Here is a 21,981-nt window from a genome sequence, read left to right on the forward strand (position 1 = left end):
ACCTATTGATTGACATCTCCGTCTCCAGCTCTGATCTCCTGTCTTGACCATCTGCTTCTTCTGGTGGTCTCCGGAGGGTCTGCCAATCACCGAAGCAGGCTCAAAACTCACAGGCAAAAGGGTTAGATTATTTTTGGACCTTCCTTGCAGCCATCTGTTTGGGAGGGAGCCATGAGCTTGTCTTACCCAGCTGGGTTAAGGTGCTGTGGCAGCCTGCAAGGGAGGAGGAAGCAAACAGGATAAAGAAAATTACCCTCTTCTGAAGGAGCTGAATCAGCTGCGAGACGGCGCTGAGCTCTCAGCCAGCAACTGGCACCAGCACTGAGATATCAGGATATTTCCCAGTCCCCGTTGGAGCTGGCGGCTGCCTTCAGATGACACCAGGCAAGGCAGCAAGTTTGGTGTGACTTCGAAGCTGACTCGTGTTGCCTGTGACAACCTGGGCTTGAGTCTGTTTTACATGCAGACACAGGCACACGTGCATACGTTGCTATAACAACCACCCAGGACTTTAAAAAAAATGTTGTACTCTATTTTCCAGGTTGCAAAGCACCTAAGTTTTGCTGCAATCCAGGAGGCAAACAGCTGCCTTCAGTCTTTCTGTGTGTGTGTGTGTGAGTGTGTGTTTTGTTTTCCCCTAAAAAAAGGCACTAAATCAAGTATGCTAGGCAAAATGTCTGGGTTAATTATATAAAAAGAGTCTGTAATGCCTTACTAGGGAAAGAGAAGCACATGGGGCTCTGTCTGCTGTTCTGGTGTTTGAAACAGCCCAGCCAGTTCACGGTGGTAAAGGCTGAAATGTAAACGACTGGGTTTGGTGTCCCCAGAACATGACAGTTAATGCCACCAGTAAAGCCACTGGTGTCCCCAGGCAGCAGTAAATCAGAAATCAGGGATGAAGATTCTGACCTCTGCAGCCTTTGACCCCACGTGCTCCCAGCTAATGCTGTATCCTGCGAGACAGTGATCAGATAAGGGCACGAGCAGGGGATGTGAACAGCAAAGAGCCCTTATTAGCCATGGGAATCCCTTCCCTGGAGCTGCAGACTCTGGTTATGGTACCTACAATACCCAGGCAACAGCATTTGTCTCCTGTAACCAGCTCAGTAGCAATGCTCTATATTTTTCCCTTTCTCTCTGAATGACAGGGACACTGAACAGTGTTCTCTTCCTAAAAAAGGGGTTTTTTTACAGAGAAAGAGGAGAAGAGGAGCAGCACATCTACCAGACATGTGTTTCACAGGATATGCCTGTGTGTGATAGCCCCTGTGTGCTGGTCTTCATCTTGCACGTGTTTGAAAGTGAGCCTTGCCCCTAAAACAGGCCCCGGCAGAGGGGAGGGAGTTCTGGTTTCCCCTCGTAGGCAGCCCTTGGTTTTCCTGTGCTGTTTGTGACCCAGCCTGCGCTGGGGCCGCATCCTGCCGTGCAGGGCTGAGTGTCACTCCATCCCACTGCAAGTGAGGTGACACAGAGGTTGCAGAAGGTCACTTGGGGCAGAGCTTGGAATGGAGCCCAAGATCTCACATGGCACGTTTTGCTGTCCCCTTGCTCACAGGTCCACCTCGGCATGACCATCCACTGCCCTGCGCTGGTCCTAGGGACCTGTGACCTTAGGCAGGCAGGTAGGAGGCATGCAATGCCGCTTCATCAAATGTTGTTAAACTTACTGGTAAAATCCATGTCCTGTCACTCCTAAAAGTGACATACAATTCTTCATGATGATGCTCCAAAGGCTCGAGCACCTCTCCTTATGAGGACAGGCTGAGAGAGTTGGGACCTGTGACCTTAGGCAGGCAGGTAGGAGGCATGCAATGCCGCTTCATCAAATGTTGTTAAACTTACTGGTAAAATCCATGTCCTGTCACTCCTAAAAGTGACATACAATTCTTCATGATGATGCTCCAAAGGCTGGAGCACCTCTCCTTATGGGGACAGGCTGAGAGAGTTGGGGGGTAGGAGGTATGCAATGCTGCTTCATCAAATGTTGTTAAACTTACTGGTAAAATCCATGTCCTGTCACTCCTAAAAGTGACATACAATTCTTCATGATGATGCTCCAAAGGCTGGAGCACCTCTCCTTATGGGGACAGGCTGAGAGAGTTGGGGGTGTTCAGCCTGGAGAAGAGAAACATGCGAGACCCTTCCAGTCCCTAAAGGGGCTCCAGAAAAGCTGGGGAGGGACTCTGGATCAGGGAGGGGAGCCACAGGACAAGGGGGAAGGGTTTTAAACTGAAAGAGGGGAGATTGAGGTGACGTCGGTGGAAGAACTTGTTTGGTGTGAGGGTGGTGAGAGCCTGGCCCAGGCTGCCCAGAGAAGCTGTGGCTGCCCCATCCCTGGAGGGGTTCAAGGTCAGGTTGGAGGGGGCTTGGAGCAACCTGGTCTGGTGGGAGGTGTCCTTGCCCATAGTAGGGAGTTTGGAACTCGATGATCTTTAAGATCCCTTAGAACTGAAACCATTCTATGATTCATGTGTTGATTTACTGGACAAAGTTTGTGCTGGATCATCATATTCTAAGTCCAAGCCCATTACATAAGGGAAGAAAACATCTTGTGATCCTGTGATTTTCTTGGTGCCAACACGAATGTCTGGGATGTTCTAGCCTTTTTTTCCCACTCAGAATCTATGCTTTGAGAATAGAGGAAAAAAATGCTTTGCATATTTGTTTAGGATTTCTAGGTATGTGATAGTCCAAAACCAGCTGCTGTAAGAAGACCATTGAAGGTCTAGAAACCCCAGAGGAACAGATGAGTGGGCTGTAGGGAACTATGCAGTCTGAGAGCACCAGTTAAAGTGGATCCATCTGACTGCTGCTGCATCTCTTGTGGAGGTCAAGCAAGGCAGGTGTGCCTGTGGTACTGTGTTGGGTTTCTTGGATGGGATGTGGGAATGTGATGTGCATGTTCAATGCCAAGCGGTTGGTTTATATCTCTTGATATCAACCATGCTTTTTAACTTGTATGAGGGCTCTTCAATGATTTCAGCACTTCCAGAGCATTTATGTTGCAAAATGCTAACTGCAGAGGTGGGCTGGGACACTAGCGGGTGTTTCGTTGTTGTGTTTTGTAGGTAATGGTGGTCTCCTATTAGCACTTGAGACTTAATGCTCGATTACAGATTGTGCTGAACAGTGTCTGAACAACCGTGGGGGGTTGCTTTGCCTCTATTCAGAGACGGGGTCCCAAAAAGGTCAGAACTTGATGTAAAGATGCACTATTGCAGAAATCAGTTTGATTTTCCAACGCATGTCCTTACCTTTCATGGCTGACTGGAGTCCTCAGAACTTACCTGAGAAAATAAAGAGCTTTTCAGCCAGAGATCACCAACCTGAATCCACCTCAAACGGCAAATTATACTTATTTATGGATTGGGGATGACCTGTGTCACCAGAAACCATTGTATTTTGAGCAAAGTGGTGGCTTCCAGAGAAAAGCCCTGAATGGTGTAGGTTTTGCAGTCTGACCTCCCTTTGAGGCAGGCGATGGGATGTACTGGCTCGGTAGCGCTCATGGAAGGCTTGTACTTGGAGATGGCTCCGTTTGTCAGGCCAAAGCTAAGCTCAGCTTTGACGTACAATTTCTTCTCCGACGTAGAAATTAACTCATTAAACACTTTGCATAAGACGCAGGCGCTGGCAGGAGGGGGAGAGGAAATCAAACCCGCTCACGCTTTGTTCACCTGCCTTCAAAGTCACAAAACCTTCCTGCAGTGATTCATCCCACGCCGCAGGCTCCGGAGCCCTGATTTGCCTTCTCTAGAGCTGCTCCACGGACAGGGACAGGCTGCTGAGCTCAAAGGAAGCTTTTTAACTGCAAAATTGTGCAAGCCAGCGTGTGCTATTTCTGGAGCGTGCTGTAATGTATGCGTCTAGCCTGGCTCTCTCCAGCAGCGGCCAAATGTTTTTCAAGCAGTAAAGAAGGTAAAATAGAGCAACACTGTGCCGGAGCCAGATTTTCCATGCGTCCCCCGAGCGGATCCTGCACGTGTGCTCCCGGACACATAATTCAATGGGTTGGTCACCAGAAGGATAGAGCTGGGGGACCGGGGACCTCAGCTTGGCAGCTGGGGCTGGTTACGTTGCTCTGTGCCATGGCCCAGGGCACGTGGGCTCCGGGACAGGGGCCAGCAGAGCCCAGACTGGACTGAGGGTTGTCACTGCTGAGTGAGCCGGGGGAGGTCACACCACGGGGAGAGAAGTGGCTGGGAGAAGGAAGCAGCACAGCATAGTAATGTCTCACCCTAACTACAGCCCTTTCAGCCCCCCCGATCTCCAGTCATCATCGGGAGGAGAGTCAGGACCCTTATCTTGGCCACAAAGGTGTCATGAAGGGCATGTCTGAAGGACCAGGGGTGAAACTGGTTCATTAAGGGACTGGAAGCTGTTATGGTTTCAGGAACCCACAAAAATTTATTGTTGTTTAGACAATTATTCTGGCACCCAATGAGCCCTCCCCACCTGGGATGGGGAGTTGGGAAAAAAAGCAAGGAAACTTGAGATTTGAAATATAAACAGATTTAATAGAATAAGACTAAATAATTAACATTAATAACACTCAAGAACCAGTATTGATCCCGATACCAATATAAAATACACAAGGACCATACCCAGCCCATCCCATCAGCAGGAGCCGTGCACTCAGAGCAGGGACAGCTGATGTGGGACCCTGTGAGTGCTGTGGCTTTGGGAGGAAAGGAAGGGCTCAGGGTTCTGACACAGGGGCAAGGAGTTCTCAGGGTGGCAGCCATGAAGGGAGGGAGGGAGAGAGAAAGAGAGAGAACTCAGCAAACTTTCGAATTTCTATTGAATGTGACATTCATGGTATGAAATAATCTTGTTGGCAGCTTGGGTCAAGTGCCCGGGTCTTGCTCCTCCTCCTCCCCACGCCTGGTGAGCTCGAAAACACTGGGACCTTGCAACCTGCACCCCAGAGCTGACTATAAAGTAAATATTTTCACAAATTCAGACACTGGAGTCTTCTAAAAATGCATTTTCCCAAGCATTAGAAAAGAAATTAGTCCTGTGTTGCTCAGACCAGGACAAGCAATTATGGGGATGTCAGCTTGTTTCTTTGCCTGATCCCCCAGAATTTGCTGCTTCTGGGGAGAAAAGACTTGCCAAGACAGTGCTGGATGAATGTGGGTCCGGAACGAGCCAATTCAGGGTTGAGTGGTGCATGTCCACATGGACTGTTGAGCCCCACAGCGTGCTTCCTGATGCTGCTGTCAAGCGAATGTCATGGTATCACTGCATGTATCAGGAGGGCTTTGGGAAAAAAGGGACAGTTGTAAGGGACTTAGTGTGGGTACCATCACACGTTGGCCCATTTGAGTGGTCTCCAGCACCCTGCTCAGGCTAATCCTGCCAAGCAGGGGGATTCATCCCTGCAGGATTGCAGCTCCCAATGGAAGATGCACCAGGAGATGGGACACCCCTCCTAATACAGCCCCTTTCTCACCCTCTCCCATCCTGGGGACCTCTTGATCCTCTCTTGCTCCACCAGTTTGGCAGCCTGCTATATAATTCATCCACTTTTAGATTAGTGGGGCGAGAAAGGGGTGATGCCAACTAAGGGGGAGAAGTGATGGAGAGATGAACCTGCCTCCTTTCCTTGGATGATGATCGGGATCACCCACTGTCCTCCTTGCTGGATGGTACCACTTGGAGGAAAGAACAGTGGAAGAAGGAAAGAAAAAAGTAGAATCCCAGGCTGAGGAGTGTGTAGAAATAATGCAGGGTGGGATCTTTCAGGGTCAGTTTCCCTTCTGGAAGCTGGCATGTAGATGGGGCTCCCAATATCACTGAATACCCATGAACTGTGTTTGTACTCCCTGGCGTGGAGTTTTAAGTTTGTGAAAGGAGAGAGCAATGAGTGTTTTCTGGTGTTTTATGAAGGTTGCTGGCTCTCCAGGAGCAGCGTGGGGGCAGGTGCAGAACATGTTGGAGATCTGAGCCAGGACTTTATAGATCTCCACAAAACCTTAGGTAAATTCATGTTTGAGAGAGGGACAACAGAGTCCCTTAACAGAATTTAGCAGAAAATGGGATGTTTGTTTATCACATGTGCTTCGGGAATTAATTGAGCCATGGCCATGGTGCTGTGTTCTGATGCTAAAACCAACATTTAATCACAACCTCTATGGGCTGTTAAACTGATTTTGTAACACTTTTTGGTCTTTCAGCCTTGTTAAATTAAAACAACATTTTCTTGTAGGACAGTTGCAAGATTAACATATCAACGCTTTTTTCTTTGTCCAGCATTATTGATTAGGGTGTTTTAACTTCTTTATCTTTAGCACTGGTTCACAACGATTTAAAGTATTCTCCGTGTTCATAATTGGCCCTGTCCTGCTATTTTATTTATTTGTGTGTATGTGTTTTTGCGATAATGTTGTGCAGGGTTTTCTGTAGCTTCATACGTGCTCTGCATCTGCATGCGTGTGCCAATATGCTTGCAGGAGAAGCCACTAATAAGGATACGCATTTAAAATTATCTAATCTAATTGCTGGCAGCAGAAGGCATGGTGGAGAGGACGTTATGAAGAATTGCTGGACGGCCTAACAGTCTTAGTTCCATTAAATCCTCAGTCTGACCTGTCTGTAGTTATTTCCTCCTGCGTAATGAGAAAAATGAATTTAAAGAGACAATAAGAGTAACCAAGGACGGGTGTATGGTCTTAGTTCCATTAAATCCTCAGAGTCTGACCTGTCTGTAGTTATTTCCTGCTGCGTAATGAGAAAAATGAATTTAAATAGACAATAAGAGTAACCAAGGACGGGTGTATCTGAAGGACCTGGAAGAAGTGTGGTGCTGAGGGCAGATGATGGGAACCCATCAGCACCAGTGCAGCCCTCCCTGCCTCAGCCTCTGCATCAGTGAAATGGGTTAATCACCCTCTTGCGTGAGAATTAATGGTTGATTATAAAGTGCCCAGAGAACTCCAGTTAAAAGGATTCACACAAGGGAAAAGCTGTTTTCCCCCCGCCCCCGAATGCTGGTGTTTTGCAGGCTTCTCTTGTGCTCGCTCGGGTGCTGAGCTGAGGATGCTCTGCAGCATCACGGGGACACTGCCTGTGCCCACCTCCACAGCCATCCCCGTGTGTGGGGCTGCTGCTGTGGGGCTGGGGACGATTTCGTTAGTGCTGCCCCATGGCAGCTCCCTCGTGCTGCCTTTCTTTCCTGCATCCAGACGCGTTATGGAAAACTTTGTTCTTTCACTCTGCTTGAAGCCAATCTCAGCCTTTTGAACTTTTTTTTCCCCTGGGTATCTTCCCAAAACCTGTCGTGATTTTAAGTTTTCTACTAAGGCTTAGCCCCGCCAGCCCTGAAGTTGGAAGTGAATGATCAGTCCCCAGCTGTGCCCAGAGCAGCTCATCCTGCTGCAGGCTAGGGGTGCAGGCAGCCCAGGGCAGTTCATTTTCCATGTTCATTTTGTCATATTTATTTTCCAGCTCTGAAGTGTTCAGGACAGGGTCCAGTTTGCATTCAGGGTCTGGTTTTAGCAGAACTAGAAAGCCTGTCACTAGCCAGGCTCCTGTGCCTTGGCTTTGTATAGCTGGAAATGATGCGTTTCGCATGTAAAGAAAAATCTCTGCAATATTCTTCAAATATCATCTAATGTCCAGGTCCCATGCGAGAAGAGGACCACACAGAGAAAAATGTCTAAAAGATTAGGCCAAAACAGTTGCAGAAGGGGCTGCGGATAAGGAGAAAGAAGGAGAGTAAGGAAAAGCCCTAATGTCTTGATGGGAGAAAGTAGATAAATATCTGAGCTGCTGCCACAGTAGGAGAGGATGTGAGTGTGTCTGTGGTATAAATGGTGTAATTTTAAATCTGCCTCATTACATAAAGGTCTTGTGTTTTCTACCCCAGGCTCCCTCTCCCACGTCACCGTATGAACACCTGAGTCTCCTCCAAGCATCAGAGATGAACTTGTAGCGGCTTCTCCACAGGTAAGAGGTTGCTTTGGTGCCTGCTCCGGTGGTTTGGGAAGTGTGGGGACTGCAGAGCCTGCGGTGCCCCGGGGCCGTGCTGGTGTCATGCTGCCCCAGGACGGGACAGGAGGTTTGCTCTGCCAGGGTTTCCACAGGTTTTATGACCCTCCGAGGCGACAGGGTCATGGAAGTTTAAATCCTAGAGCAGATGCATGATGACTGAGCATTTAAAAAGATGTTTTGGGGGGCAAGGACTGATCCAGGCTGTCGATCTTGGTTTTGTATTTTATTCTTGCGTGCAGCATGTGCTGGTTCTGTTCACAGCTGCCCTGCCCAAGCAGTCTGTGCTCCCGTAGAGGTGTTTGTTGTGATTTTCTGAAGCCGGTAGACGTGGATTGCAGTGCTGGGGTGGGGGTTGCCTCTCCTGCTGCCGTGATTTTCTCTCTGACCCTTTATCCAGCAGCTGCCTAATATAAATTATTTAGAAACAGAGGCTGCTCTTGGATATTTCTCCTGGTAGCTGAGTGACATGACCAGCAGGTACCCAAATCCTACCCTCCCTTGCCTGCCCTCCCTGTCCCTTCCAGCTGGGCCTTTTTCCCCTTGGCAGCCTTCAAGGAGTTACTTCATTTACTAATGAAGTTTTACCCCCCTTAGGGATGCCACTTTCCCAACTTTGGGGAAGTTTGTGGAGATAAAATACTGTTCACGAAGCTCTTGGGGAACCTCCAGAAGGTGGTGTTGATACTGGCCCCCGGCTTGTTGTAGAGGCAAAACCCAAGGTCTGGCACCCATGCTGGGTGGATTTTAAGGGCTGGGAGTCGCTTGGCTGATTTGAGATAGAAGATGAACATTCTCCTTGAGTGAAAAATGAGTTTGTCGGTTCCTTGCTTTAGAGGGTACAGCTTTATCCATTGGGATGCACATCCCAGGCTATGCTGCTGTCCTCAGCCAGGCTCGCCAAGCCGGGGCCATGTTGTCTGTCCACAGCAGAGGGTTATTTTCAGAGCTGGAAGGCGGTGGTGTGGGACGGGCAGAGCGGCAGCGTCTCCTGCGTGGGCCAAGGGGCAGGAAAGCTGCTGGGAGGGGGGACAGACTGTGGGGAGTGGTGGTGCTGCCCCTGTAGAGGGCACAGCCTTTTCCCCAGGAGAAGCTGTTGGCCTGGAACCAACAGGAGAGTGACAGAAGAAGGAGCTCCCAGGAGAGCTGTGTCCCACCGCACCACAGCCCAGCCTTCGGTCCCATCAGTGAGCATTAATTGGAGGGGACAGATTTTGCACCCCGGGCACAGCAGGGAACCAAACTCCGGTGAGAGCTTGGAGTCGCCTCCATCAGCAAACGCTTCTTGCTGGGCTGCAGTTATAGCTCATTATCTCACTGACCTTTAATTTCACAAGTGTTTCTTGCAATGTGTTTCTTCAGCCTGGTCCGGCTTCTGACCCCCGTTCCCAGAGGCAGCGGGATAATATATTCATCTGCTGTGCTGTCTAGCCACTTCGCATCTTTCCCTCCCTCCATCCACCCCTCCGTCTCTGTCCTTTTTGGCAATCTGTCATTTTTATTTTTGGTACGAGGCCAGGAGCTGAGTAAAAAGTACTTGGGCAGCTGGAGCGAGAAACAATGGATTTTAAATACGCTTTAACGTGTTTGTAAACAAGCGCACTTCATCAGGGTCCCTGCCCAGCACACTGGCAGCAGACAAAACCGACGAGACTCTTCTGAGATCAGAATTAATTACGCTGCATGAAATGGTGCAAAACAGACCATGATACGGTGGGAAACGTCGCCTGTGCCATGGTCCGTGTCTGTTTGTTGATGCCATGCTCACCCCTGTGGTCACTGGGCACCTGAGATTGCTCTTTTCCAGGCCGTGGCAGGGAAGAAGAAGAGGAGAAAGAGATGAAGGGAGAGAGCTAAACGTTCTGGGAGGGCTGTGTAGCTGTTGCACTTTGAGGATGATCCGGTGTCCGGTGGGATGTCACACTTACTGGAAATCATCTATCAGGGGAGATCAAAACAGGGAATAATGCTGCCGTCCTGTCAAAATATCCCCATTTCTTCTGAATTCCCATTGCTTGTTCCTCATGGAAAGAAAAAAAAAAAAAAAGTTTTGTGGTTTCTTTGTATCAGGGAATTAAAAAATCCTTTATTGAAGGTGATTTGAAGAGGGAAAGAAGCTCAGAAGCAAAGGATGGGGGCAAAGGATCTGTAGTTGGAGCACATGGATTGGATGGTACCAGGTAGCCCATTATTCCCAAATCACATATTTTGATGAATAAAGACTGAATTTTCAGGTGGGGAACTCCCAGTTTTGCTGGGGGCTGTGAGGGGAGCAAGGCTGAGCTCACGACACAAATGTTGGTACCTGATGCACAGGTACAAACATTTGTAGTTGCAGGGAAGTTTCCAGTGGGGAAATAGCAGGGGAGAAAAATCAAAATGCTCTGGAATCATCCCCTTTCCTGCCTTGTACCCAGCTCCAAACCCCAGTTCGGTCTGTGGCTGCTCAAGAGGATGGAGGCAGCCGGTCTCTGACTCTTCTGTGAGAAACACTGTAATTGCAGAAATTGGCACGGTGGCTTGGAAGGAGATCTAATTAATTAATTCAAGACATGCTGGGATTAAATTTTATTAAACTTTGGAATCGGAGCAGACTAGATGAAATGTAAGCAAAGGTTGGGAAGGGAAAGGAGGGGTATGTGCTACACGCGCTGCCTGCCAGCGCTGCCGCCATCCTGCCCTGTGCTGCTGGGGTACTGAGGATTATATATAGGGCTATATACAGATGTATATACATATATACATATATGTATATATCTATGTATAAGCACCCAGTTTCACTCTAGCCAGGGTGATCAGGGACCCTCTGCTTTCCTTATCCAGCTGGTCTGGGTTTTTAGGTGCAAGGTGACTCTCTGCTGCAGCAGGTCCTAAACCAGGCACCTGTGACCACCTACTCCCTGGCATCATCTGGACTGAAAAAGAGGTTTCATTGGCTTTTCCCCTGACCCTGTGCTGATAAACGTGTTGTCCTCCATCCAGACCTGCCCATTATTTCATAATAAGGAACATCAGATCCATATTTATTGCCTTTAAAATGATTTGGGTTCTTCTGGAATGGAAATTCAAGACGGTCATCGCTCACATAGTTGCATCTTGAGGTTTGCTCTGCTCCCAGAAGCAGACTGGGCAGGCATGGAAGGGCTGGCACAGCTTTACCCTGCTGGACTTTGCAGGAGTAGCTAGGTTTTTTGGACAGGTTAAACAAGTGTATGTGGGGTGTACGCAAAACCATGGGCTCTCCAGCAAGAGGTGCAGCAAGGACCCAGCCTTTCCAGGGATGTTGTTTTTCCTGCCGACTCTCCAGCATCCCACACGAGCTGTCTTGTCTTCTAACAGCTTCATGAGTATATTTTATCCTAATTTTAGCTCTCCCTCCAAGGTGGGTATCTTTGGGGTTTGGGCACAATGAATGCCTTATTCATAAAACTACAAACACTGTAAAAAGAAGGAGGGGGGGGGAAGTGTCCCGCCCCAAAATGTTTCTGATCTCCAAGCAGCTATAATTTTGGCTTGCTCAGAGAACAAGCTGAGGTAGTGTTCATTTTAACAGCCAGGAAAGGGCTGTCTGTTTATATTTAGGGCCTTGTAGATTTGCACAGTATATGCAGGTGGCACATTAAAATGTATGGATGATTTCTTACCAGGATAAAGCTGTGTTTTTACTGGACTGGCTTTAATTCTGTGTGAAGGATAAGTAAGTAAGCACTCAAAATTTTGCTCTAACAGTTTCTGGGGTTAAATTTTGTAGCCTTTGGAGTGTTGTTTTGAGCTTAATCCTGTTGAATTCCACTAGTGTGCCTTCCTACACAGTTTTGCCCAGAACATGTGTTTTTAAGAGCAGTTTGGCATCTCCTGCCACTTGGAGTTTGCAGGGCATTGGCTCTAGTGATCATCGCTCATTTCTCACTGGAGTAGCGTTAGTAGATCACTGCAATGACAATAAGTAGGTGGGTGAAGACCATCTTCCAGCAGTGAGGTGGGTCCAGGATCTCAGTCAACTTGGTGGTTGCAGCTGTGACCTACGCCTCTGGGCTTCCTCTGGAGAAGGCTGTGCCTCCTGTCCATCCAGTGGTCCAGGATCTCAGTCAACTTCGTGGCTGCAGCTGTGACCTACACCTCTGGGCTCCCTCTGGAGAAGGCTGTGCCTCCTGTCCATCTCCAGCCTTGCCCATTGTTCTATAGGCTCCAGGAACTGCAGCAACAGGTTGACCTGGAGTCATCTTGATTTTGATGGCTTTTGCTTGGCATGAGGTAAAGAGGATGGTGTGTCCAAACAAGTGCATGTGCATTTGGGCCATGGCTTCTGGAGTTGGGTCGTTGTTGCTGTTTGTCCCCCAGTATTGGAAACTCCTGGTAAGATGCCAAAGAGACAGCTCTTCAGCATGGTTCTTCACAGAGAGCAGCGTTCATCTCTGGAGAAGGAGAAATTGTTAGAAACCATGCGTGCTGCTTGTTTTTGAGCTGTAGCTGAACAGCACACAAAGATGTTGCAGTTCTCTTGCCTATATTTGGGAGTTGAAAGCCTGGTCCACACATCATTCTCCTGCCACCCCTCAGAAATTGCTCACTGGCTACTAATCTTGCTCTGATAATAAGTAATGCTTTTTTCACAGGGGAATCCAGATGCTTATTTGGTATTTGCAAAGCTTACCAAGATCCCAGGGCTGAGGAGGTTTGTAAAAGGGAAATGCAGCTATTAATGTCAGTTGTCTTGGTCTCCTAGAGAGTACCCAGGCTCCAAGGTTTGTGCAAACATCCAAAATTAGAAAGTTGTTGATGATGGTTTTTTCATTCAGAGTTACGAAAAGACCCGTTTGACCGAACTGAATCACTGGGCAGCTGTGAGCAAACGAGGTTCAAAGTAGATGTAAGAGAGGGACGGAGCTCAGTGCAGAGAAAAGACACTGAATTCTAATTATATGTAGCTGTAACATACCGTGGCAGGTTATGTTCTTGGGAGATGGCGTAGAAACAAGTGAAATCCAGGTTCTGTTTGCACGAGAATATATCCGTGCGTGTTTGGGTACTTTGCTGTGGTAACCAGAGGGCCTATTTTTAGAATCTTTCCCAAGATGCTTCTCTATGCTACAGTGAGTCGCTTGGGAAGCTGGTGCTTAAAGTTGTCCTAGGGGTTTTCAAGTTAAAATGAGTATTATTTCAGAAAGATTCCAAAGGATTATGTTCTACAAAATTGATTGGATTGTGTGTGAGGTCCTCCTTGCTGCATGTCCTGCCTGGACTTCATGTTAGGCATCTCTGAGATCCCAAATTCCAGCACTAGGTATGGAAAGGGTCTTCTTTTATTGGGCCAGATCCTGACTACAGCACTAAACTAATGGTATCGTAATGACAGCTTGGCTTAGCAGTTAAACGGGGTCATGCCAGAATAAATGTTAGCATTTTTAATAACAGTATTTTTGGCCCCCGGTCAGCGAAGAGCCTTCGAGTCTAATCTAGCAGAGATCAGCTCTCTGTTTTCCTGTGAAGAAGAAGGAAAGAAGAGAACAAGCCCACAGGTTCGGTTGTATGTTTGCGAGTGACTCTATGGTGAAACTTCTCCCCTACCTTGTTCATCTGAAAGTTCTTCAGATTTTACTAGGCTAGCACTGGGGTATTTATAAGTTGCAGTTTTCGAATGGAAGGTGTTTACAAGGTTCAGGTTGAAACATTTATTTCTTAGGAAAGTGTTGTTATGCTCCATAAGGTATATATCCAAAAAGAACAAAAGCAATCCTTTCCCAAGAAGCCACAAACAGCACCAACACAGACAGACAAGCTTCTTTTTCAAATGTCAGTTTTCATACTTTATTGTCTTTCATCCATAATCATTTAAATACACTCCCATGTATTTGAAAAAATAACAACAGCACAGCAATTGCACTTTACCCATAGCACGCTCGTGAATACATTTTGTGATATATTGTTTCTCTATGTGATTTTTTTCAAAGATGTTCTGCAAAATGTTTCCATGTGTATTTCAACAAGACAGTTCACTGTCTATACGTGGATTTTGGAGCAGAACAATTTGTGCTTGCTCATGGGCTCCCTTATTCTTTGAAAATTTTAGAACTGCCATGACTGAAAATAGACAGAGAAATATCCATACACTGTCAGACTCAGAGGAAAAGGTTTCCTTACGTATATACCTTGCTAATGCACGGGCTATCAAAGGGGATTGACAGGGAGACTGGGAGAGTTTGGACTATGGAGGCCCAGAATTGGCACACAAATTTTTAATGCATTTCAATATTTGAGCCTCTTAAAGAAATGAACCACAGCTCTTATTATCTCTGCGTAATGGGTCTTCTTGAGCCAACGTGCACAACGTTGCTGTTACGAGAAGTGTGTGGATGGTGGGTTTGCCTCCATGTGACGCATCAAGTGTGTGCCTTAAACTGCCAGGGGTATTAGGCAGTGAAAATCCCAAAGTGGAAAATGATATGCTGCTGTTAATGATTGTGGCATGGGAGCTCTCAGCTGTTGAAGACTTTTACTTTTAATGAGCCGTATCAGTAAGTATGTGTTGTCATCTTGAGTTATATCTCAAGCTCTATTCTGTAGCCATAGGAGTAATGACATTATTGTTTGCTTAGTCTGAATTCTTGTGTTGCTTATATGAAAACAAAAATACAGCTTCTCACAGGCAAGGAGGTAGTTAGCATTTTCTAATGTTTTGGATTTGCTTTAATCCCATGTGACTATAGTTATGCATTTAATGCTAGACGAAGAAGTAACTTTTAAACTCAGAAAAATACTTGAGTTTTAAGAGTGATGTTTTACCAGCTCCATTTCATGTTGACACAGATAAACAAAATGCCCTTATTTTTTTCTTGGTTGTTTTCTTATTTCTTCTCTTCTTATTATAATAATACCACAGAAGGAAAATTAAGTAGGTGAATAAATAGTATCTTCCAGCTGTGAGGTGGGTAGGTTTGTTTTCTTGTTTGTTCCGGTGAAAGAAAGAAAATACAGTCTGTAGAGAGCAAATGTTAAAAGCAGGAGGTTAGTGTGGACCTGGCTACATCCAGGTAAAGTCAATGAGCAGCATTTAGAAGTGCAAATCTGAAATCTGTGCACATATTTAATCCTCTTCCGTACTAGACCTGGTTGTCATATTGCGGTGATGAGAAAACTTGGGTGTTGCAGCATGAGGCTGACATGAAACCTCTCCCAGTGCACGACTGCCCTTTTGCCAGTGTGAAACCAACTCCACATGTATTAAGGCATTTCCCCAAGGGGAAAACTTGTCTGAGAGCTGTTAGACATGGGCAGTCCTGGGATGATGGCGTGGCTTGTCCTACAGTGATCTGGAAGCAATAGCATTTTGATGTCTGCTGGTTGTGGTAGCACGACAGCCAATGAGAAGGATTTGTGTGAAGAATGTCAGGGCATAAACTCATTTTTTCCCCAAACCATGCAGGGAGTGTTGCTGAGATGAGTGTGGAGCAGCAGACGCTTTCGGTTTTGTTGGCATTAATTGAGATGGATGTGAAGGATTTCTATAAATCAGTGCAACATTTAGAAAGAGTGACTCAGAAGACGCATCGCAGTGGCAGCGTATCCAAAACACAGGAACTCGATCAATACAATAAACATACTGAAGGGGTAGACAGGATGCACCAGTCTTGTTATTTAACCTGCTCTGAAAATGCAGGAGCATGTGGCCCCTAACGGGATTAAATATTACATTTAAAAACACTAAGCCTGTTAACACAGTGCATAATTAAGCCCTGGAATTCATTGCCAAGGAAAATCTTTGAGTGGATCTTAATAACATTTAAAAAAGAGACACATCTATTATTAATAAAACTAGGCAGAGATCCGTTCTGTGAGAGGTGCAAAAAAGCAAGGCTGCTTAAGAAATAGTCTTACACGTGCAAGTCAAATGCTGCCTGTCTAGTAAGGAGGCATTTATTTTTTTTCCTTTTTTGCTCACTATTATATTCTGATTTTCACCTGTCTCTAAAGTGCTGGTGCCTGTGACCAGGGGAGATGTCTGCAAGGCTGTGGGGTCCACGGGCAGGTCCTGCATCTCTGACTGGCGGATTAGGGAGATGCTCAGATAAGCAGCAGGTCATCCCAGGCGCTTCTGAGAGCGCTGGTGCCATTTAAGGTCACCATAGCACTTAGCAGAGTGAAAAAATTAAGGTGTCGAGTCTTCCAGTGTCGCAGGGTGTTTTTGTCGCGGTTTGCCTGTAAACAGCCGAACGTGGGGCTCAGTGGATCGCTGGATGTCTGAGCTGCTGTTGTTTTGTTTTTGAGCTTTTTAAGAAAAGCTGGAGGAGCAGGCAGGCAAATAAAGCTGGCTGCCAGCAACCTCGGAGTATTCCTGGGCTTTCACAATCCCCACTTTGTGTTAGAGTCAACCCAAAGACAAACCCACAGAGAAGGAAAATGGGATGACCCTTGTCTGACCAAATGGGTGTCTTGTATCTGCACTTTGTGTCCAGGCAGAGTTTTACTCTTTGATTCCTTTCTTTCTTAATCAGTTTATGTCACTGTAAATCCACATGGTGATGTGCAGTGACCTGCTGGTGGTTTCTGTCAGGCCAGTTCATGATCTGGTGGGCATTAACTTCTCATGCTTGATGAGGTTGCTCGTGGCTGGGTCCGGTCCTGTGCTGCGTAAGGGAAGGAGCTTTGTTTTGAGGGGAGGTGAAGGTGTGATGTAGTGATGCTGTGGGCACAGCGTGGCCATGCTGCCTCCACCCCTGCCTGCGGGCACTTGCTGGGACTTAGAGCCCCTGTAGCATCTTCTCATATGGCAGTGGTCATCTTGGGGGGGGCAGCCTTGGGGTATGGTGGACCCAGCATGTGCTTCTTGCCTCTGATCTCAAGATTTCCTTGGTCTGGCCCACACCAGCCTCTCCTGGCCCCATCAGTGGAAGGATGAAGGTTTGTGAGGGCATCGTGACACTCACATGGTGAATGCTGTGTGATGTATATCATAGTGCATAGATGGATGCCCAGGACCAGATTCTCCATGTTCATTCCGGGCACATTGTGGTGCTCAGACTTGCCCAGTACCAGCAAGCTCTGGGGCAGGGAAGCCCTGGGGCACTTCAGTGACAGATAACAGTCCTGGGCAACCTGCTCGACATGGCCCTGCTTGAGGAAGGGATTGGCCCAGATGATCTCCAGAAGTCCCTTTCCACCTCAACCATGCTATGTTAAGATGCCTATGAAGGATGTTCTCCTCATACCTGGGCACACAGGGGCAAGACAGGGATTAAAAATAATAGCCCGGTGACCCTGCCAGTGATGCAGAATCTCTTGAAAGCTGAGCTCCATGTGTCTGCTCTTTGTGCTGTTGCTGTGACATGGACCAGAGTATGAGGAGCACCGGAGCTAAAGCCCCTTCCTGGCTTGCAGGAGCCAACCTGGGTCAGTAAGGTTCAGCTTTCCATCTGCTGCTTTCCCTCCACTGCTTTCCCTCCATGTCCTCGGAAGTCCCTGCCCAGTTTCTCCTCTCTGCCATCCCTCCGGGCTCGGCTGTGCTGCTGCATCCCACTGGTTGATGGCATCTTGAACAAAAAACCCCGAAAGGACAATTCACCTTTATGTGCCTTGCACAAGCAGTAGTGAGCAGAGACCTGGGAGGCGCCTGGCTCTCCCTTTCTACAGATGTGACCTCTGGGAGGTGATGCGTGGATTAACCAAGTGGAGAAAAGGAGGTTTTCAGGCTAGTAATATCTTTCCAACCTTTTCCTTGAATCCTGTGTTACTTCCAATAATCCCTGCTCAAAAAGGGGAGTGGTGGTGGAGAATTCCCACACACCCCCAGACTCAAGCTACTGGTCCCAGGTCTCCAGGTTATTTGTGAGCTAGCCCTCTGCCAGGAGCACTAGAGGAAGCCTCCTTCATGCTTGTTCCTCCTCTTCTTCCTCCCTGGTTGTGGCGGTCATGAGAACAGCGGGAGTCCAGTGCGCCCTTACACAGTGCAGCTCTTTACACTTTGTCATGAGCCTGGGTCTGGAAAAGTGTGTAAGAACGTCCTTAAAGTTAATTATGTGTTTCAGCACCCTCCCCAAGTAGGCATGTTTTTTTAATCGAGACCCTAAGTTGGAGGTGAGAAGAGACAGGATGGGAACGTCACTGACTTCACCCTGCAGGTTTGAAGTTGATTTTATGCCAAAACATCATTAATTTCTGCCATCTCAGAAATTAAGCCTTTGCTGTCTGTGCTCGGTGCTGAGATATGTAGGTCTCGCTGCATAGCTCTATTAGCTCAATTTACCTTTCTCTTCCAAGACAGTTTTAGCACTAATTAACCAGAATTCAAACCAGCTTTCTCTCCTGGTAATGTGGTTCATTGCTTATAATTGACCTGCTTTTCTGGCAGTGAAGGGAGCTCTACCAGCCAGGATATACTGTGTGACCGTAGCCTGTAATTACTTAGATTTAAGCCCTTGAAGGAAAATTTTAGGACCTTTCTCTGAATTGAAACCGTAAAAGAATATATATAAAGGAAAAATTTCCAGGCTAGTCTTTTAGACATCTAAACAGAGTCGGGGAAGGAAGCTTAGCACTGCTGAGCTGGTGGCAGCTTTCTGCAGTAGGTTATGGTTTCAGGTCTCCTGGATGGATGACCAAGGAAGTTATTTTTATGTCACGTTCTCAGGGCTGTTGATTGTAACGGGGGACACAGTAGTACCAAAATGGTTTGGCCATTCTAAATGCCTGCTGTGCCAAAGATACCCCGATGCTTACGTGTTGCAGTTCACCACAGTCCTGCAGCCCCCACTCACACACCAACATCTCCCCACACACCTCCTCGCCAGCAGCTGGCAAGAACATCCCAGTCCCTCAGGTAGCCAATTTTTCCTCTGGTGTCACCTGTAGAGAGACACAAGCACCCCGCTGGCTCCCAGGACCTTCACCTACTTGCCAACTAGTCCAGCTTGCTCTTTGCTAGTGATCACACACCAACCCCTGATCCCAGTCCAGCTGCCTCCCAGAACCCATATGAAAAGGAAGGCAGAACAGAGTCCCTCACCCAAGGAAATAGTTAGAAATAAAGTTTAGCAGAAGACAGGAGAGACTGCACTCATCATGCCCACGACATGGCTGGACAAGCGCGCTGCCCAGCCCAGCTGTGTTTACACAGAGATGGACCTTTTTATCTCCTTATCCCTCTGCTTTACCACACATGTTCCTCCCCAAACCATCTTGATCCCTCCCTTCCACAACTGTGGTTCCTTCCCTAAACATCTTATTGTAAGTCTTGTGCAATCCCCAAATGCCCTTCCCCTGCGCCCTATGTGTCCCACACCCCATCAGTCCCAAAGGAACCCCAGTTGACTCATCTCAATGGGTTTCACAACTGTACCCTGGGGCTGTGGCTCTCCTGGGACAGCCCTGGGAGGAGCCAGGCAGGGTGTCCCTTCCTCTGAGCCCATAATTCGGGTCTCCACCTGCCATTGTGCCCTGTGCTCCTTTGGGCTTGTGGAGATGGCCTGGGATGGGCTGATGGCTCCTGGGGTGGACCTGGGAGTAGTTGGGCAGGGTGTTATTTGGTTCTCCTGCCTGTCATGGACTCTCTGTTCTCCTTTGTGGGCTCGCAGGTGAGATTTTTATTGCATAACCTAATATAGCCCAGGGAAGTGACCAATACAGCCATGGCCACGTTCTGGCACAACCTTGCACAGTCTCCACCAACAGGTGATGTCTCATCCCTTTCCTGGTGGGAGGTGAGGGGAGCAGGAGCAGGTGTCTAAGGGGAGCAGCAAACCTCTAGTCCAAGATAACATTATAAAACTTATTCTGGAAAGGATGTGACTGCCCATCAGCAGTTCTCATGCAACACCTCTCATCTCTGTATCAGAGAGCAGATTTTGTGCTTCGTGCTGAATTTGGGGGGCTGCCCGTGCCTAGTGGGTGGTGTTCGAGTAGATGCCTTCCCTTTGATCAAGACATAGATTATGAGCAAAGTGTCCAGCTTCAAGTCTTGAGGCATTTCTGAGCCTGTGTGGGTGCCTGAATCTTCCCTTTGATCAAGACATAGATTATGAGCAAAGTGACCAGCTTCAAATCTTAAGGCATTTCTGAGCCTGTGTGGGTGCCTGAATATGAGCACCCAGGGATATTTTCGGTGCTGTGTGGCCCCTTGTCAAATTCAGGCATCTGCAGGGCTAAGCTGCTTGGAGCATGGCATATCTGGATTGCTTTCCTGAATGTGCGCAGCCCGTCAGATGCCAAAGCCAGTCAAAGATGCCAAAGCAGATGAGAAAACATCTGGACATCACCTAAAGCTCAAAGATTTCCTCCATCTTCTGCTGATACCCAGCACAGAGCATTGGCTGATCTCCAGCAGAAGTCCTTTTCTTCTCCCCTGCCTTGGAGGTAAGTAATAGCACAACTTCTGCCGTATAGCCATCAGGGAGGGAAGAAAATTGAAAGAGTGGGAAACATACCTCGCTGTTTAAATTAATCTCCCTGGGATTCTTTTTAGAAGATAGGAAAAATGACAACCTGATTTACAACAACCCTTTTCTGCCTTGAAATTCACTGTGTGCCTGTCCTGTCTCTCCGCATCTAGAAATAAATCATCAAGTGCTTCAGAAACACACTCATAGAAATGTACCCTTTTATTTGGCCACCGTATGCACTTGACAGCTCAAACATGCTTTTTCAGGCAGTGTTGCCTTTCTGTGTTTCTTCTCCAGACCCCCTTAGTTCGAAGCATTGATTTTGCATTTAGGCTTTGTGATTTTTTTACTTAGTTGGGATCTCTGAGGAGTTGCAGAAAGGAAGTGGAGCAACTTTTTTTTCAGATTGGGCAATGCTTTTTTGGGGAGTTATAATGGGAAACTTAGCAAGGGTGAGCAGATGAGTTTTAAAAGCTTCATCCTCCAAAATGAGCAGGCTGTACGTGGATACATGAGCCCTAAGTCTAAAAAAAGCTGATGTAATAGCTAATTGTTGAAGTAACACCCAGATGCCATGTGAACCAAGATTGGGTCCGCTTTTGCCCAAGATATGGGAGCCTGGATGCAGAAAATGTTTTTCTCTCTTTCTGCTTTGCAAAAATAAACCATCTAAACTAAAGCAAAGCACCAGGATTTGTCCTTCTTATCTCATATAAGAGAAGAGGCAATCTGGAGACAAGAGAGAGGACTACTAAGTATTTAATTTCTCTTCCTCTGCTCAATGAAACAACCAAAGACAATCTATTGGCTCGTGTTACTCCCTTGGCACAATGCTACACTGGAGAGTGAACTTGAAATAGTTGTAAAACACAAATTTTTAAAAAAATAATTGCAGTTTTGAAAGTTTGCATTTTTATACAGAGAAACAGTAGGACAGGCTGCTGTGTGCTGTGAGAATGAAGATCCATGCAGCTTGTCTGTCCCCAAGCTTGAGCAACCCAGGCACAGAGAAGAAATGCGTCTGTGCTCTTCTGGGCACTGGAGAGCAGGAAAATTTGGATTCACACAGACAGAAATAGCAATTTCGGTGCAGTAATGTCCCAGCTCTGACCATGATTTTCTCAGATCGTAGACTTCCAAGTGGATCAAGCACTTTGCAGTGTTTTCCCCTGTTTGTGCAAACTGTTGGCAGTTCTAGGTTTTCAACATGACGGTGATGAAGTTCTATCAGCTGGTGGAGAGACCTGTCCTTCTCTTCCCTTGCTGTATCTTCTTGGGTGTAGTTTGATGGTACAGACATGTACCTTCTGGCCACCTCTGGAGAAGGGATACCAGAGTGGAGAGACCTTTGTTTGACCAAGAATGGCAGCTCAGGTTGTGGAACCATGAACGCTGCACTGGTGACATTATGATTTCCTGTAATGCATTGGTTCAGAGTCTTAGGGGGTTTTGATACCTGCATTTCACATGTCTTTATTTGAATTTACTTATGTATGTGACCTGAAATCTGAATTTCCTAAGTCTGTAAGTTCTAAGTTACTACATCTTATTTGGAAGGGTCTTTTTTTTTATTAATTTCCTTGTCCAAAATGTACTTTTTTCTTTTTTTTTTTTTTTT

At 47.1% G+C, this 21,981-nt stretch overlaps 1 protein-coding gene across 1 annotated transcript in view; it reads left to right on the top strand.

The window, feature by feature from the left end:
- Positions 1–21,981, top strand: part of HIVEP3 (human immunodeficiency virus type I enhancer binding protein 3) — a 291,528-nt gene that overhangs the window by 134,724 nt on the left and 134,823 nt on the right. Inside the window, exon 3 of the mRNA XM_014949186.1 lies at positions 7,871–7,950. The gene's annotated coding sequence lies outside the window, so the exon portion shown is untranslated. The remainder of the gene's footprint in view (positions 1–7,870; positions 7,951–21,981) is intronic.

The sequence above is a fragment of the Calidris pugnax genome, unplaced genomic scaffold (genome assembly GCF_001431845.1).
Source record: "Calidris pugnax isolate Ruff unplaced genomic scaffold, ASM143184v1 scaffold174, whole genome shotgun sequence".
Taxonomy (NCBI): Eukaryota; Metazoa; Chordata; class Aves; order Charadriiformes; family Scolopacidae; genus Calidris; species Calidris pugnax.